Source organism: Canis lupus, chromosome 23 (assembly GCF_011100685.1).
Source record: "Canis lupus familiaris isolate Mischka breed German Shepherd chromosome 23, alternate assembly UU_Cfam_GSD_1.0, whole genome shotgun sequence".
Taxonomy (NCBI): Eukaryota; Metazoa; Chordata; class Mammalia; order Carnivora; family Canidae; genus Canis; species Canis lupus.
The window spans coordinates 36518809-36537779 of NC_049244.1; the positions used below are offsets into that span (position 1 = coordinate 36518809).

Genomic DNA, 18971 nt, shown 5'->3' on the forward strand with positions numbered 1-18971 from the left:
ATAGAAGAACATGTTAATTGCTACCTTAAGAGGTGTGGTCATCTTAAATTTTTTAAAAAGATTTTTAATTTATTTGTTAATAAATTTATTAGAAACACAGAGAATGAGAGAGAGAGAAAGAGAGAGAGACAGGCAGAGGGATAAGCAGGCTCCTTGCAGGGAGCCCAACATGGGACTTGATCCTCGGTCTCCAGGATCATGCTCTGGGCTGAAGGCAGTGCTAAACCGCTAAGCCACCCGGCTGCCCTATGGTCATCTTAATTCAGAATGTGGCCAATTCTACTGAGCAAATGACCAGCTTTTTCTTTAAAAGGATCGAGAAGAGGAAACTAGTGTGAATTAAGTGGTTTAAGAGAAGTATCAATAAAATGTAACTTAACTTTCTTTAGAACCCAATTATATAAAACCATGAATAAAAATAGACTTTTTTTTTAGACACTAAGGAAAATTTGAACACTGACTATTCAATGATATTAAACAATTATTCATTTTGTAAGGTGTAATAGATATTGTGGTTATTTAAAAAATCCTCATCTGTTGAAAATATATGGTAAATGAAGTATTTATAGATAAAATACAATGATATCTGAAATTTGCTATAAAATATTGCACCAGAAAGTAAGAAGAGGGAAAGAAGAAAGGGAGGAGAAGGAGAGGGAGGAAGGAAGGAAGGAAGGAAGAAAAAAGAAAAAAAAGAAAGAGGGAGGGAAAAGGAAGGAAGGAAAGAAAGAAAAAAGAAAAGAGGAAAGGGAGGTATATTCATTTTTTAATTGGGTATATTCGTTTTTCACTGTTGTTATAAATTAACACAAATTTAGTAACCTAAAAAACCCCACCTATCTATTACTTGCAGTTCTGTAGGTTAGCAGTCTGATCTGCTTCTCAAGGGCCTGTGTTCCCTTCTGGAGGCTCTAGGGAAGAATCCATTATCTTGTTGTTTCCAGCTTTTAGAAGCCCTGGTTCGCAGCCCTCTTTATCTTCAAAGCCATCAAGGTTGCATTTCTCTGGTCATTCTACTACAGTTACGTCTCCTTCTGTAACTATAGTCAAGAAAGATTCTCCAATTTTAAGGATTCACATGATTAGGTTGGGTCCACCTGGATAATCCATGATAATCTCCTCATCTCAATGCACTTAACGTAATCACATCTGCAAAGTCCCTTTTGCTATGTAAAGTAACATATACTTAGAGGATAGACTGTGAAGGGCTGTGGGGAGCTATTATGATGCCTAGCACAATTAAACAAGATTGGCAAAATGTAAATATTGGTAACTGTTGAAGCCAGATGATGGATATAGTGAGAGTTCATTATACTTTTCTCACTTCTTTTGTATATGTGTGAAAAATTCCACAATAAAAACCTCCAGAAAATAAGGTATATAACAGCTGACTACAGAGAATTTATGTGATGAATTATAAAGTGGGAAAAGCAAACTTCAGAGTATAACATAATCCTAGTTTTATGAAATAATGACTAAAATTCTTTCTTTCTTTCTTTCTTTCTTTCTTTCTTTCTTTCTTTCTTTCTTTCTTTCTTTCTTTCTTCTTTCCCTCATTTACCTATCTATGATTAAATGAGTCTGGAAAAAGCTAATACAGATGTTTAGACAAATTATTAATATATTGGTTATATAAGATGTGAGTATTAGAGTGGGAGAGAGGTAAACAAAACTCAAAAAGTTCAATAAAACCAGTCATTGGATTTAAAAAGCAAATATGTAAGTCCACTTATGAAAATGTTATGTGTGAAAATATATAGATACATGTATATATCTATATGTCTCAATCTAGAGATACATGAATGGGTGGTCACCTAAATCTAGTTATCTCAGGGTTGTGAATGAGTGTCCTTAATATTCCTACTGTCAGGGGATAACCCTCCATCTGGTTCCTTTCCTCTCTCCCACCTCAACAGAGGTGGCCCTGACATTCTGAACAGTATCAACAATGAAGATGACCCCATATGGTTTAGAAGGAGGAAAGTGTGACACTCCCAAACATTGGACTTTGTTAGAAAATATACACAACAAAAGATAAGTATTAAAGTTTTTTAAGCAATCACTAAACTAATAGAAACAGATATTATAACCATGAAAGGACAAAAAAGAGAGGAGTAAAAAAAAGTGAAATGTAATCAAATCGGGGGGGATAAAACCCCCAAGTTCAGAAAAGAGAAAAAAATGATAGGAAAAATATGTTAAAACAATAAAAAAAAAATGTATCACTCATCCAGATGTAAATTTTTTCGACTAACTAATTAGATACAATGACTGGGGCTCCTGGGTGGCTCAGTTGGTTAAGTGGCTGCCTTCAGCTCTGTTAGAATCTCAGGGTCCTGGGATTGAGCCCCACATCTGGCTCCCTGCTCAGGGGGGAGTCTGCTTCTCCCTCTGCCTCTCCCCTGCTCATTCTCTTTCTTTCTCTCTCTCGAGCTTGTTCGCTCAAATAAATAAATAAATAAATAATAAAATCTTTAGAAAAATATGATGACCATCATGTTGACTAAAGTTTTAAAATCCATTTGTTTGCTGCTCGTAAGAGTCACAGACAAAATTAATATAGAAAAGATAAAGGATGGAAAGGATTTATCAGGCAGATGCTAGCCCAAAGAGAGCTGCTCTTTGAGACAAAATAGATTTTAACGTGAAAAGCATTAAGACGCTGCATGATTAATGGTGTCATTCATCAAGATATAATTATGACCTTATACTCCTAATAACATGGCCTAAAAATAGGTAGGATTACAAGGAGAAATGGACAATCCCTCGTCTTAAGAGGAGATGTTAATACGGAGCTGTTACGCACTGATGGATAGAGCAGATGAGAACTAGTCAGGGGCTTTTGGGCTCATGAGTCCTGTGCAGAGATGCTATAGACTGAAGATTTGTGTCCCCCAAAATCTAATCCCATCACACTGGGGTGTGAGGATATTTGAAAGTGGGGCCTTTGAGAAATGATTAGGTCATGAGGGTGAAGCCCTCCTCATGGGATTAGTGCCTTTATAAGAGACTCCAGAGAGCTCCCTCACCCTTCCCACCAAGTGAGGACACACCATCTGCTGGACTTCTCAGTCTTGGGAACTGTGAGAAATGAATGTGTGGTGTTTGAGCTGCTTCATCCATGGTATTTTTTGTTAGAGCAGCCTGAGTGGACTATAAGACGTACAGAAGTGGGAGGGGGGAGGAAAGAGAGGTTTGGTGGTCATGATGCCCATTTCCCGTCGCCCCCGGGGACACTTCAGTGAAGATCATATGAGCCTCTCATTTTATCTTTGCCCTGTGCTTATTCTAGATGCATTTCTGGAAGAATCTGTCACTTTACAGTCTAGGAAGGTCAGCCAAGTCTTTAAGGCCAAATCAAAGCCAATTCAGATATTGGAATACAAATTGAAAAACATTATTTGCCAACCAGATACATTCTTTCAAGTATATATAAGTTTTGGATCAGGGACAGATGAAGAAATGCTTCACTCTGAAAACGAAGGAGTGAAAAAAACAGTATTAACATGAATGATGTTTACAATGTGCTGTTAACATTTCTTGTGAGTGAAACTCAAACGCTAGAGTGATTACTCACTCTACAAACAGCTTTCTTGCTTTGCAAATGGTTTGCCACAGGGCACCTTTGAGTAATGAGCTCCTTAGTGCATTCAGCACAGGGCTCCTGTTCCCAAGGTGCAGCCAGCAGCAGCTCTGGGGCCTGGAATCCTCCAGAGGAAGGCACTCTTAATTGTGTGCATTTTGATTTTTGCAGAAAGAAAACTGAGTTAGTTTCCTGCAGCTGGGAATAGAACCACAGCCTTGGGGTAGGCGTCTTAGGCTGCATATTCTAGGTGGGGCTAGGGAGCCAGGGGCCATCCCTGAATTAGTTGGTTACAGGGTGATAAGCCCATGTGGTAATGAAACTGGAGAAGATTATGGTTAGGATGCCAGCATTGCTAAGAAGTACCAGGCCAAGGGCAAAACACTCCTAAAAAAGATATGAGTTAGACTGTCACCAGAATGGAAAAGCAGGCACATTTTAATAAAGTTTAAATTAAATGGATAATATAGGTCCACTGTGGGAAAATATGAAGATATGGACAAGCAAAGGAAATAAAATATCTCTTAATTCTCCACCCAGAGACAGATAATTGCAATTAACATTTTTGTATTTTCATTTAAACTTTTTTTTAATGAATATATGTCTATATAAATATGTGTGGTTTCTTAAGAAAAGTAGACTCCCACAAATGTGATACCCAACTGCAGAGTAAATATTTCTTGCCTTATATGTATCATGTCATATATATATATAGGTGCACTCGTACACCCATCTTTGAACGGTTCTCTGTTTATTTAGGATAAGTCCCCAGAAGTATTACGTTCAGGTGAAAGGACTGTACATTTGCCAAATCACTGTGTGAGGAGATTCACCAGTTGGTTCTCCATCCAACATCATTTCACCAACATTTATCTTTTCAGTTAACTGTGTTTGTTTAAGTTTGCATTAATTCTGGAGCTGGGGTCATTTCTGAGCTTGTTTGTTTTCGTGTGCTCTCTTGCACTGCTGCCATCAACGTGAGGACATATCTAGGTGTATGACAGACACATGGAGGAGAGTCAAGTCACCCCAGTTGTGTAGCAGGGGCCAACCTGGATTAGTAAACAGCCAGGTGGCCCCCAGAAATATGAGGTAACCCAGACAAGATAAACACATACTTGGTCCCAGACATGTGAACATGAACACTTATTGCTATGAATACTAAGGTTTTGGGATTGTTTGTTATGCGGCATAGTAAAAACTGTTACTGAGGGTGATTACTGCAAGTGAACTGGGATGTGTGTATGGGAGGGGTGCAGTATCCAGAAGAAGGATGGCTGAGCACAGGTAGCAAAAACAATAAATGCCCATTAGGCTGATACATGAAGGACTTGTATCTCATCTTCAGCTATCAACATTTTTTTAAAAATTTTTATTTATTTATTCATGAGAGACACAGAAAGAGAGAGGCAGAGACATAGGCAGAGGGAGAATCAGGCTCCCTGCAAGGAGCCCAATGTAGGACTTGATTCCAGATGCCGGGATCACACCCTGAGCCCAAGGCAGGCGCTCAACCACTGAGCCACCCAGGTGTCCCAGCTATTGACATTTTATATGCAAACCTGAAGAGAGCAATGCTCAACTCAAAGAGATGAATCTATGAGGATGGCGTTTCAGATGGTGCTGGAGAGAGTGGCTTATTCTCCTTTTGCAGGCCAAAATGGGCTTCATGGCCAGGCCAGAGTTCCTCCAGTGCTCTTAAGAACATCATTTAGTGAGGAGTAAAAATGAATAGTGCATGTGCTTTTAGAGAAGGGCAATAAATTGAGAAAAGATTTTACTCTCCTCCTCCTAAGGAGTCTTTCTTCTTAATGGTCCTTCGATGGTGTCTCTTAGGAGAGCCCTACAATAAGTGACATTTTTAGGGAAGCTGATTGCCAAGTCAGCCTTAAGAGCTAGATTCTGAGAGCTAACTGGGATTAACAAGAGACATAATTACAATCCAGGGGGAAATCTCCTATTTGAGTTGTGTATATGGCACTTTACCCCATTTTTTATTTCCAGGAGGAAATGGGATAAAATTGCAGCAAGAGACATTTATGCCTATAATAAGGGTTGATTTCATATTGTGATGATCATCATCAGACTTGGGAAGGGGATTTTGTAGGGCAGTTGTGAAATTTCTCCTCCATGAGGTTCATAAGAAGAAAATCAGGCTTTGGCTGATCTGGTGGTGGAAGAACTGGTCGGTCAGTTTTGTTGTCATCTTTTCTGGAAGCAGAAACAGAAAGGTCAGAGAAACTGAAACCCTAAAATCTCCTGTACCTGCTGTTTCCTCCTCTTGCCCCAATTTTGTTCAGCCCCATTTTTGTCTCTCTGGCCCTCACACCTCCTTCCTAGCAAAGGGCCACTTTTGATCTTTGTTGTTGTTTCTATTTGCACCATATTCCCTTCCCCAAATTCTGTTTGGGAGCTGTGGGTGGTGCCACAATGGAAAGAACATGGGTTCTGGGCTCAGACATTCAAATAGTCATCCACGTACGTTGCATGAGGGCTCGCCATGGGCCAGGGATTGTACAGAGCACATGATTCAGAGCAGTATCCTGCCCACATTCTAAGGTGGAAGACAAAAAGAAAACAATTGAAAATATAGGTAATATGCTGTCAGGTAAGGATAGTGCTAGAAACAAAGCAGAGTAAAGCATTAAAAATGATGAGTAGAAGATGGTGCATTAGTTAAGATGGGCAGGGAAGGCTTTTGTTGGCAAGTCACATGAGCAGAGACCTGAGTGAAGTGATAAATAGGCCAAGTGGAAATGTGGGAAAGCTAGTGCCAGGTCCTGAGGTTGGAGTATCCTGGGAGTATTTAAGAAACAGCAAGGAGTCAAAGTGGCTGAGCTGGAAGAGCAGATGGAGAGTGATCAGCAGTGAGACTGGAAAGCTGGGATGGGGTCAAGGCCATCTGGGGGCATGTAAGAATTTTAGATTTATTCTGAATGATGTGGGACAGATAGCTGTGAAGGGTTTTGAGCTGGGAAGTGACATGATCTGACTCATATTTTCGCAGAGCTGCTCTGGCTGCTGTGTGTGTAGATAGGGGTGCATGGGCTGGGGAGGCCAGTGAGGAGGCGGTGGCGGCTGTCCAGATGAGCGACCATGTGTGCTTGGGCCAGAGCAGTAGCTGGTGAATGATGACTCACTTTGATACTATGTCTGAATCCTGGCACAGCTTCTTACAAACTGTGACCTTGGATAAGTTATTTAGTTTCTCTGAACTTCAATTTCTTCTGAGAAAATCAAGGATGAAGACACTTCCTTCTTGCAATCACTTGCTTCACTGCAGGCCCTCAGGAACTTAATAACAAGCCTATATTCTTCCTTTTGGACATTGTCCTTCTTCTCCGTGAGAAGGAATTCCTACAACCAGAGTTAAGCCTCAGGTGCAGAGGGTTGAGTTAGTACCGAAGAATGAGTGGCCTAGAACCATCATGGCCCACGCAAGATGCCCCCCAATCTCCGACATTGTCTTATTTATTTATTTCTTCTCCATTTTATGCTCCTATTCTCCTTCCCTTTTACCCCAACCAATCATTCTAGTGTTCAGCGAGGGTCCTTTTACAAAGATCTAGTGGTGTTCTTTCTGTGTGTATGTGTCTTAAGTGAACCTAAATAGTATTGTGTCATACATTCTATTTTCTTATTTTACTGAATTCTATGTTGGCCAGATCCATCCTTCCTGCCAGGTACCTATTTAACTTGTTGCTACTAACTGCTGACCCATGCCATGATGTGTATCCACCCCAATTTACTTAGACACTCTTCCAACCCCCTGGAACCTGAAACAACTCAACAACCCCACACTTGAGTCTCGTGGACTGTGTGAGAATTTCCCGGGATATAGACCCGAGGAGCAGGGTAGCTAGGTCATAGGTATTTGCGTACCTAATTTGACTAAGTATTCAGTGAACCTTTCCAGAATGGCTACACCATTCCCAGCAGCCATACATGGAAATTTGCATACCCCACATCCCCTCCAGCGCTTGGCATTATCCAGTTTTCCAATATTACCAGTCTAATAAACATAAAGAGATGGCACTTTGTTAATTAGAATTTCCCCGATTACTAATGTGTTTGAGGATCTCTTCACATGCTTATTAGCTTTTTGAGTTTTTCTTTCTATAAAATTGCTAAATCATATCCTTTGAACATTTTTAATTTGGGGTTATTGGCTATATTCCTTTCAATTCACAGGAGTTTCTTGTATATTCTAAATAATGTATTCCTTGCTGATATTAAATGCCACAAATACATTTTTTCATTCTGCCACCTATTAACTCCAAAATCTCTTTCATTGAATTGGAAAATATTTAATTTTGATATGCTCAAATCCATCTAACTTTTGTCATGTGGTTTACGTATTCAAGGTATTATTTAGGAACTGCTTTCCTCTTAGGTCACAACAATATTCTATATCTTATTTTAATTATTTTATATGTTTATCTTATGCACTTAGATCTTTTAACCATTTGGAATGAAGTGATATTAGGTAGGAATCCAATTTTATTTTTCTTTTGTTCCAGTTTTTCACACTGTTACTAAACAATATTTTCTTTGATTTATGGTGTTACTTTAAGAGTAAGAGTATATAAGAGGTGTAATAATGAGTCTCCCTTGGCTCTCTATTCTGTTCTTTTGGTCCATTATCTGTTTGTAAAGCAATACCAGACTGTTTTTATTACTAGGGTTTCATAGCATATTTTATTATGTGCTAACGCAAGCTTATCTTCATTACTCTTCCTTTTTAAGGTTTTTCCAATTAACTGTAGATTTTTTTTAACTGTAGATTTTTATTCTCTCATAGAAATTATTGAGGTATAACTTGCATATATCAAAAATTATATGATCACTTTCACCATTTATTTAAATGAATATTTATGATCTTTCCATGTTTGTTATGCGTAAAATTATATCTCAAAAAAGTATATGGAAGAAAAAAAAAGTCCAGAATTAAGTAAGCTAAGACAAACTTAAGATACAGACTCTTGTAGCACCCCAGATATTTTTTCTTGTGCTCTCTGCCAATCCCACCCCCCACCATGGTTGGCTTAGAACTTCCCATAAGTGGAGTTAATCCATATTCTTTTATATCTAGATTCTTTCTTTATTTTTTATATCTATATTCTTAAAAAAATAACTATATCATAGCAATGATGTGAAAAAGACCAATAAAATCTGGGGCAAGTTGTGCTATCCCCCAGGAAAGGTGTGGTCCTTCTCTCAGGCTGCTGGTGGGTGGGAAGGGCTGAATCAGTTTAACCTTTAGTTAAAGTGAGTTCTTGGCTTCCCTGTGCCTGTAGTTTGCTTCCGTTATCACTGGCTTCGAATATTGTGAGTGTAGAATCAAGACCTCCCCTGCAGGAGGGATGGGGATCTGAAGATCCAGGGCCCTCTATACTTCTACTTTTCAGCCCAACTGCCAGCTTTCTGCACCATGGGAGCTCTGCACTGTGGGGAGTCACACTGGTCTCCATCATCAGCCTGTCTTCGTGTCCTCTTGCCCTGTTCCAGTTTTCAGAGGGTGGCTGCGGTGCACCTGGTGAGGCTTAAACCCTGGTGAAGCACCTTCTGCCCTGTTCCCAGTGACAGCCGCCACTGCCTGTGAGGCCCAGAGTTCCTTAGAAGGAATTCCTTCAAGTCTCTTACTTCCATCGCAAGTAGGAAGTCTATAAAGTTCCTTTCAACTCCATTTGGAAAATTGATGGTGATTGTCTTGAATTTAGGCTGATGTGGGGAGAATTGATATTCCTGTAATATTAAGTTATCCCATTCAAACCCTTGGAATTTATTCATTCATTCAAGTCATAGATACACATATTTGCATTTATTAAACATTTTTAAAAATTTATTTATTTCAGAGAGCGAGGAAGAGAGTAGGCATGAGCAAGAGGGGGGGCAGAGAGAAAGAGAGAAAATCACAAGCAGACTCCCCTCTGAGCCTGGAGCGTGATATCACGGCCCTGAGATCATGACTTGAGCCAAAACGAAGAGTCGGATGCATAACTGACTGAGCCACCCAGGCGCCCCTGTATTTATTTGAATTTTAAATTCTACTTCCTATAGGATTTTTTTATTCCTATATATTTTATGAGTTTTGTTGCCATTGTGAATTATATCTTTTAAAAACTAATATTTGCTAATTGGTTATTACCTACTATACTGGCTAATTGGTGTAGAGAGATGGTACTGATTTTCTGAGATTGCCCTTAAACCCAGTAATTTTGCCAAGCTCTCTTATGTTTCTAGTTTAGATGTTTATAATAGTTCCTAATAGTGAGCATTTTATCTGTTTTTCAAAGTCTTCTACCTCTTTTTCTTTTCCACTGGCCAGGACCTTCGAGCTCTGTTGATCAGTAGCATACAATCATTTTTATGGTGCTTGACACTTCCCTGCCCCTGCTTCATGCCTCCCTGGCCGCAGCTGAATTGAACTAGAAATTAAGGCCTGACCCAAGCTGGGCCAATCAGATTCCTCTCCCCCAGGAATTTGGAATTGGAATTCTGAGTCGGTGGTCAGCCTCCGCTTAGGCAGGGGAATTGGAAGGTGTTGTAAAAGTGGACTAGGAGCAGCCAAGTGTCATCACTTGTACACAGAAGCAGGGGGAGAAGGAAACAAGCAAGTCAAAGGAAGCAGCGTAAGGAAGGGACAGTGCAGCCGGAGAGAAAGACACATGGACAGAGGCAGAGAAGAGCACACAGATACTCCCAACACATGAAGAGGGAAAAGGGGGAAATGATCGTGGAGATGCCAGACACAGGGAGAGGCACAGGCCCACCCGCATAGCCGTGCATTTGGAATAAGAAAGAGACAGACGCACAGACACAAATGCAGATAGACATGGAGAAGGATGCAGAGACACACACAACAGACACAGAGAAAAGGAGACAGACAGACAGCTTGGAGTCTCAGACTCAGTGGGGCTGAAGGGGTTCATCCAATATACGGAGGCAGAGAGGCTGCCTCAGCTTCTGGTGTGCGCGTTGCTTGCCGGGCTGACCTGTGCCCTCAGGTTTGGGGAGATTCCTTCCTTAGAATCCTCATAACAAATCCCACTTTACTTAAGCTCTGCTGAGGGGCTTCTCCCTGACATTAAATGCACACTCCAGCCCACAGGTCCCCTCCACACTCCAGTTTTGCACAAATCTGACCGTACCTAGGAAGTTCAAAGACGTGACAAATCTAACCCGTCTAGATTGGAACTCTTGTTTGTTCCCTCCAGAACACAACACCTTACCCCTTCCCGTGTTCCTACTAATACAGGAGCCACCTTCGCTTCTTCCCTTTCACTCAGCCCCTCTGGCCAACCAGTTTTTCCAGTTAGTTGTGTCTCTGATCCATCCACATTTGTCCACCTCCTGGAGGTGGGGGTCTAGCCACCACCATGTCTCTCACCAGATTACCATAGCAGCCTCCAAACTAGACTTCCTGCTTTCATTTTTGCCTCTTCTCATCCATTCTTCACACAGCTGCTGGAAGGTTCCTCTGAACATTTAAATTGTCTGACAATATACTTCTGCTTACCATCCTCTTTAATAGCTTCCCCTTTCACTTTGTACAAAATCCAGCTCCTACCAAGGCTTACTAGGTCAACATGACCTGCTCCTGCCCATCTGTTCTCACCTCAGGTGATCCTCCCTCAGTCACTGGGCTCCACCTCAACACATAAACTCACATTAACCTCAGGGCCTTTGCACATGCTGGGCTCTGCCTGGAATGCTACTTTCTATGGCCAGCTTCTTATCATTTAGTTCTCACTTTACGTCTCACCATCTCAGGGAGAATGGAGAGACAACTCACTAGTGCAAGACCATCTAAAGTAGACCCTGCTGCTTTCTTCAACGGCTGGTATCTCAATGGCTTCCTTCACAGTCCTTATCTGTCTTTACCTTTACTGGTATGTGTGTGTGCAAGTGCATGTGTGTGTCGTACTACTTACAATGTCCTCCCGTGTGACTGGAAATCCTTGATCCTTGATGGCAGGAAGGTTCCATGCATTCCTCAGCTGTGAGGTATCTTACCCTCCTCTGAACCCCTAGACCACTTGCCCCCTGAGCTCTTCCAATCACACTGGCAAGGGAGGTATGTTTTGGGGTGTCTCTCTATGTCACAATTGCCTTCTGTTTGGACAGAGTGCCACCCCATTGCCGTGGGTGAGGGGTCTGGAACTGGTGATACCACATGACTCATCTCCACATATCTTCTCCCACAGCTGATTGGACCAGGCTGGACAACTGACCCAACATGGGACTTCTGACTTTGGGCCTGAAAGACCTTGATTTTAGGCAGTGTTTTGGGATGTGGCTGGATCCAAGGCACATGGGACAGCCATGTGACCTGTGTTGCAGGGAGTGTTGGCCCAGAGAAAGGAACGAGGGGGCAGGGAAGGAAGGAAGGGCAAGGGGGATCTGCTTCCAGTCTCTTGAACTGGCACTTGGGGAGGCCCAGCTGCTCTGCCCTTTCCTGGACCCCAGTCACATCTGAATCCTTACCATGGACACTTCCAGGATTTATGTCCATAACCCGTTCTAGACTAATTGAGCAGGTTTCTGCTACTGATGACCTCACAAACCTGACTCAGTTGGATTTTTGTGTAGTGTATTATAGTTACCCCATCTTTCCTTGGCGTGTTAAGCTCCCGGCAGACAGGACTTTAGGATTTCACACATCCTTGTATCTTCAGGGTGCCTAGTACAGTGTGATACAGGTAGTAGGGATTCAATTACAAATTTAATGAGTGGATTCTTCATACTAGAATAACATATCCACATGACCTCATTTATATTATCTATCAAAGAGAACCACATGCATCAATAACATTTTTCAAGAAACAGTGGTTATTATTAAGAACCCTTAGTATTGAAACAGTGGATAGTTATTTTAATGCAAACTTTGGGAAACCACATCTTGTAGATAATTTTTTTTTTTCAGAATCCCCTGTTCCAGAACCTTCAGTGGCTCCTCCTTCAAAGTATATTTGAAGTCCTGGAGCTGAATTCAAGCCCTCCCATAATATGGCCTTGGGTCCTTTTCATTCTCTCTCCTATCTCCTACCGTAGGCACAGCAGATCTCACCCTAGCCTCCACTCCTCATCTTGCTCAGACTTGCTTTACTACTTAGACCACAAATATGACTTTGCATCAATGAAATAATCCCAATGAACTCTTCCTGAGTACTTAGCACATAGTAGACACTGGTTGATGCTGAGGTTTTCCTTTATTTTCCAGTGGCCCCTTCCCCCCAAATTGCGGATATGGACAATTGGTGTTTCCTCAATCCTTTGTAAAAGGATGATAAACTACAGCTTCGAGCGGCCCTTGCCCATCAGGTGGAAGCCCATTAGTCCATTCCTGTCGAGACATTCTGGAGTCTTCAATAAATAAGAACCTCAACAGTTTAAGCACCGCAGACAATGGGAACACAGAGACAACCCCTATACCTAAGGATATCAGGAAGATATCTTCTACCTGGAAGAAACCAATTGAATTAAGTTTGAAAATTATGGGCAAATTTCAGGGCATCTGGATGGCTCAGTGGTTGAGCATATGTCTTTGGCTCAGATTGTGATCCTGGGGTCTTGGGATCGAGTCCCGCATCAGGCTCCCCACAGGCAGCCTGCTTCTCCCTCTGCCTGTGTCTCTGTGTCTCTCATGAATAAAAAAATAATTTTTTTAAAAAAAGAAAGAAAATTATGGGCAAATTTGTTTCCTGGCAACCCATCTTTAACTGCCTTTGTGGTCTTCAACCCCACCTGCTCTCTCCTACTAGGTCTGAAGAGGTGACTGAAGTTCGGATGGTTCTCCTGCAGACCCCTTCATAGACCAAAAATGCCCCGGTGACAGTTACATGCATACTTAACCCTTCTGCACTTTATTTGCTAGAGAACAGCGTTGTGTCCTCCTTTATTTCTGGTGCTAATTCAGACTTCGAAAAATTGTGTTTGCGGAAGTTGAGAGACCGCCGGACACAGGGTGACAGTTGGTCAGGATCAGCACTTGCTGCTTTCTATATTCAGCATCTTAATGTGGTTGGCAAAAATCCATGCTGCGTGGCCTGTGCCTGCTGCACGAGTCTCTTTGGGTCATAGAAAACTCTGTAATACTCATTTTTTTTGGAAATCGAAGGTTTCCCTTCAGGTAACACATCAAGATTTACAGTACCTTGGACAAAATTAGGCATTAGATTAGGAATTCAATGCATGACAATCTATCTTCCTTCCAGAGAGATATTGTTGCACAAATCAGAAAATCATAGCCTGGCTGTATAATCAACAACATTTCATTCCAGAAAGCATATTATAGCTGGAGTGATAAGGCCTATTGAAGCCACGGATGGCATTTCCTGAGGTTTCTGAACAGCTATGCTTTCTGGGAACCCTAGTGGCTTTTCCAAATACATTTGAGGATTTTCAAGTCAGCTCCGTTTCCTTATAACCAGAGCTGATACCGCCAAGGTCATAGGTTCATTTCAACAGGGGACAGTGTTCCTCACTTTCTCTGGCTATATTTTCCATCTCTAAACATGCTCCAGTGAATCTGTTCCATGTTAAAAAACAACAACAAAAATAATTCCATTAACCCCATATCCCTTTCTTGCTCCAATCTTGTTTTTCAAATCCTTTACAGCCAAGTGGCAGCCATAACATGTGTCTTGGTCACTATTTATTGCACGACGATTGGTCAAACACATAGTCTTACCTAATTTCACTTAATCACAACAACCCCATATGATTAGTATTAATATCCTGATTTCTGGATGAAAAAAATGGAGGTTCAGAGGGGCGGCAGGTAGGAAGTTGCACCTTGGGGTTGAGTGTCTCCACCTCTTCCCACTCATGCTTTGTCCCATGGCAGCCCAGCTTCTTCCTCCATGCGCCCCTGCAATGGCTCTTCCTGGGGCCACCAGTGACCTTTGCTAAATCCCATGGAAAGCATCCCTTCCTTACGTTGGCCGACCTCTCTGCAGCATTTGCCTTCAGCATCTTCCTACAGCCTCCATGGCCCCAGTGTTTTGTTTTTCTCCATCTCCTCTGGAAGCCCCTTCTGTCCTTCTGAGTGACTTTTCTAACCTCTGCCACCTCTTCGGGTTGGTGTTGCTGGGAATTCTCGGTCCTCTGCTCATCGCAGCGTCCCCATCCTTGGATGGTCTCACACGTTCCATCTGCAGGCTTCCAGCTCCCAAGGCTGTGTGTCGAGTGTGGCCTCTTTTCTCTCTCAGACCCGCAGCTCCCACCACCCACCAGATGTCAGTGACCTGAAGTGTACCCCAAAGAAGAACCTGTGACACAGCAGGCCTGAGGGACGACCAGGAGTCATCTCATCAGGCCCTGTGTCGCTGCGGGCCTCTTTCCTCACCCACATTATCTATCAGCTCTGTGTGGCCCAAGCTCCCCCTTGGCCACCCTCCGCTATGCTTCCCTTGTGGCCCTGGAATGCAGAGCCCTCTTCTCAAAAGGATCCCTCCACCTTCCTGCTCTCTCTGACACTTGATTTTCCCCCAAGGACTTGGCTTCTTCAGCAGTCTTTGCAAGCAGAGGCTGTCTTTCCTTTGGAGCCAAGACTCGAGCTCAATGTCCTCTTTGCCCTTATTCCATTTCCCGATGATCATTTCTTCCTTCTTCTGAGACAGGCCTCCATCCTCTTTGACTTGCATATCCTTGGATGAGATGCCATCTAGCCTCGTTCAGTGCAATCATATGCTGTCTTACTCCGTCTTCTTCAGGTACCAGTCGTCAGAGATTTTTATTTCTGGCTCACTGTATTTCTTTTTTATTTTTTTAAGATTTTATTTATTTACTCATGAGAGACACGCAGAGAGAGGCAGAGACTCAGGCAGAGGGAGAAGCAGGCTCCCTGTGGGGAGCCTGATGTGGGACTTGACCCCAGGATCCCTGGATCATGACCTGAGCCAAAGGCAGATGCTCAACCACTGAGCCACCCAGGCGTCCTGTGGCTCACTGTATTTCTGTCTTCCATGATTGCTGCCATCATTTTTGGTGGCTTGGGCATTCCTGGAATGAGGCACCCAACTTTTTGACCTCTTAGTTGCTTACCTGCCCACCTCTGGTGATATTTTCATCCATTCCACCTCAGTACCCCCTCCCACGGGCACACCAAAGACGTCCTCATTAGCAATAACTACACCTGCAAAGCCTTAACTCAGAGCACAGCAAACTGACCACTGCCAGCTTCCCATCTGTGTCCTGTGCTACCTTCGCTGAATTCACTCTAGCAATTCTTGGACTCCCTGGGACCCTAAGATTGAGTCCTGCCAACTTCCACTACCCATCAGGCCTATTTCCTTTATTCTCAAATGTGTATTTCATTACTATTTGCTCTTGAACACACACCCTTGCTTTTCTTTCCTTTCATTGTCCTTTTCCTGGAAAAACCCAATTCCTGTGCTTAAAGCCAGTTTTCCATCCATTCTACACAAGCAACTAAGCAGATAAACATGGTTGGAGAAACACATCAGTTCTCACTTTAAATTTACCATCACAGATCCCAAGTGGGTCCCCGGATCTAGATAGTGTTCCACACCTCCCTTCTTTTCTCAAGCTTCCAGCATCTCCTTACTGTCAGTTTATAATCATGCAATTCTTTCTCTGAGAAAATAGAAGAAAGCTGCTTCACTCTCCCACCAGAATGCCCATCGGCCTTTCCCGTCCAAGTGTTCTCCTTTCTCCCTGTGACACACTCCTCTGGTCCTATCTGAAGCCGACCATTCCACCTGCAGGCTGGGTTTTCTCCCAGGGATTTCCTTTCTCTCATTTTTATAATATGAAAATGCCCTTTTCTATTGACTCATTCCCATCAGCATACAAGCCTATTGCAGTCTTTTTTATTTATTTATTTTTAAAGCTTATTTATTTGAGAAAGAAAGAACACGAGCAGGGGAAGGATCAGAGGCAGAAGCAGACTCCCCCATGAGCTGGGAGCCCCACTCATGGCTTGATACCAGGACCCCAGGGTCATGACCTGAGCCAAAGGCAGATGCTTAACCAACTGAGCCACCCAGATGCCCCAAGCCTGCTGCAGTCTTAACAACAAAACTTTCCCTGATCCTGTATTCCTCTCCACTGCCCTATTCCTCTACTCCAGTGGTGAAGCAAAGCTCTTTGGGAGAGTACACACTTAATGTCTCCACACCTCACTTCCCCCTTTTCTGAGTCTACTCCAAATAGCTTTTGTCCTCACCACTTTACTGATTCCACTCATGTTGAGATCAATCACCTCCATGTTGCCAAGTCCAATAATCTAGTTCCAGTCTTTGGGCTCCTCTCTCAGTAACATCTGCACTGTCGATCACTCCCTCTTTCTTGAAACCTTTTCTTCACTTGACTTACGGGATACCAGGCTGACTTTTCTCCCAAAATCTAGACTTGGGCTACCTCTCTAATATCTCCATTCTTGTCTCTAGTTAGCATCCCAAGCTGAACAGTATTGTTGATTTCCACTCAATCTTATGTCTGAATCTTGGCTCAGCCCCTCATGAGTGGTGAGATATTGGGGAAAAGTGCTTAATGTCTCTGTGCCTCAGTACCTTATTTGTAAATTAGGCATAATAGTATTGCCTAATTTATAATGTTGTAGTGAGGATTAAATGAGGTATTAACAGGAAAAACATTGATCTTCATGCCTGGCCTATAGTAATAAATAAGTAACAATAAGTAGTAAGTGAGACACTTCTTCTTATGTCCCTGCTCCACACTGGTGCCTCCTCTTGGGGGTTCTTCATTCAGTGGATGCCATTACCCAGTCCCCCGAGTTTTAACCTGCTCTCACCCTTGATTCCTTCCTATCCCTAATGTCCCACATTAACCAATAACCAATAACTCTCTAGTCCGCCTTTTAAATATTTCTGCCCCTCCCCCATTTTCCATTCTTGCTGCCCTTTCTGCATTTCATCTCTTGTTTGGCTGTAGCTCCCTACTGGTTCTCCAGGCCTTTCCCTCCCCTGCAGCTGGAGTGAAGCGATCACTTTAAAAAGCATATCTGCCCATGTCACTCCCCTTCAATTTCTCCCCATTGACCTCAGGAGAAGATCTAAATTGCTCAGTGTTACTATGCATTACTATTACGATACAAGATGTGCCAGAGCTTGGCCTTGGCTTCTTTGTCCAGCTTCCCCGTCATTATTCCCTACCCGATCTCGAAATCCAAGGCTCAATGTTTCTGAACCACTTTTCATCTACAAAATTTTCCCTGAGTTCTCACCTTAAGGCTTTTGTACATGCAGTTTCTCTCGTCTACATCACTGTACTGCTCCCCCACTTTACCTCACTAACTCGTATCTGAGGTCTCAGTCCAGTTTTTCCTATAAGAGGCTGGCACTGCTTTCCCCCTTCTGGGTTAACTGCCCCCTCCCACCAGTGCTTACACAGATTCCAGTACTTCTCCTTATGATTTCCCATTTAATTATCTGTTTGTTCCCATTTAAATGATCTCTTTCCTCATCAGCTCCTAGAGGAGAGACCTCATGCTCCGAATGGAGCATTTTTAGTGCTTTGACCTTCTTGGAAATTTTTCCTGTTCCCTGAAGTTTTAGGTGTGCAGTTAATTGGATGCAGTACATCTAGACTTATAAGTGGGCCTGAGATTTCATTCCCTTAATATTTGTAATGACACTGTGAGATTATATGGCCTCTGAGATTATTTTCTAGTCCTAAAATGCAAGCGAAGGCTCCCTGGTAAGTTGGGCTATGTGGGGCTTGGGTGTCACACACCAGGATGGAAGGGCTGAAGATGCTGGGGGATTCTGAGACCATCCTTACCTGGTCTAAAACAGCTGAGCAAATAAATAAATAAATAAATAAATAAATAAATAAATAAATAAATAAATAAATATAAAACAGCTGAGCAATGGACTCACTTTCTACTTTTCCATTCAGTTGTTTAAAAACCATGTAGACACTGTCTAAAAGGAAAGTTATTACTTTGGGGAATGACATAACTGTTTCATATTCATTTTCTACCTCAGCTTCTTAGAATAATGGAGAAGGCAAGAGATAACAATTAAATGGTGCCACTCCCCAAAGGCCACTTGCTCCAGTTTATAATCATGTTCCTGCCACAAGATAGCAAACGATCCTTCCTACAGTGGCTTCCCCTTGGTGTGTTAATGAGTCCTCATGGTTAGAAACCGATGCTACTGCAGACCTCGCTGACTCTTTGGAGGAGGCAAGGGTTGAGCAGTTGTCTGGCATCTAGATGAAGCTCGTGAAGGGGAAACAAACTTAGTCATGGGTTTTTAGAGAAATTAACTTGTCTATTCTGGGTGCCTACTCCATGCTGAGTCTCTGTGTAATTAGTCTGGCAAAAATCAAAGGGAGGGGAGATGAAAGGCTTTGGGGATAGAGGAAAAGAGGTACAGCACATGTAGGAGTCTGACAT

The 18971-nt window shown here is 42.5% G+C and overlaps 1 long non-coding RNA gene across 1 annotated transcript in view; it reads left to right on the plus strand.

The window, feature by feature from the left end:
• The window catches only part of LOC119865402, a 52360-nt gene that overhangs the window by 17876 nt on the left and 15513 nt on the right, over nt 1–18971 (plus strand). The window lies entirely within an intron of this gene.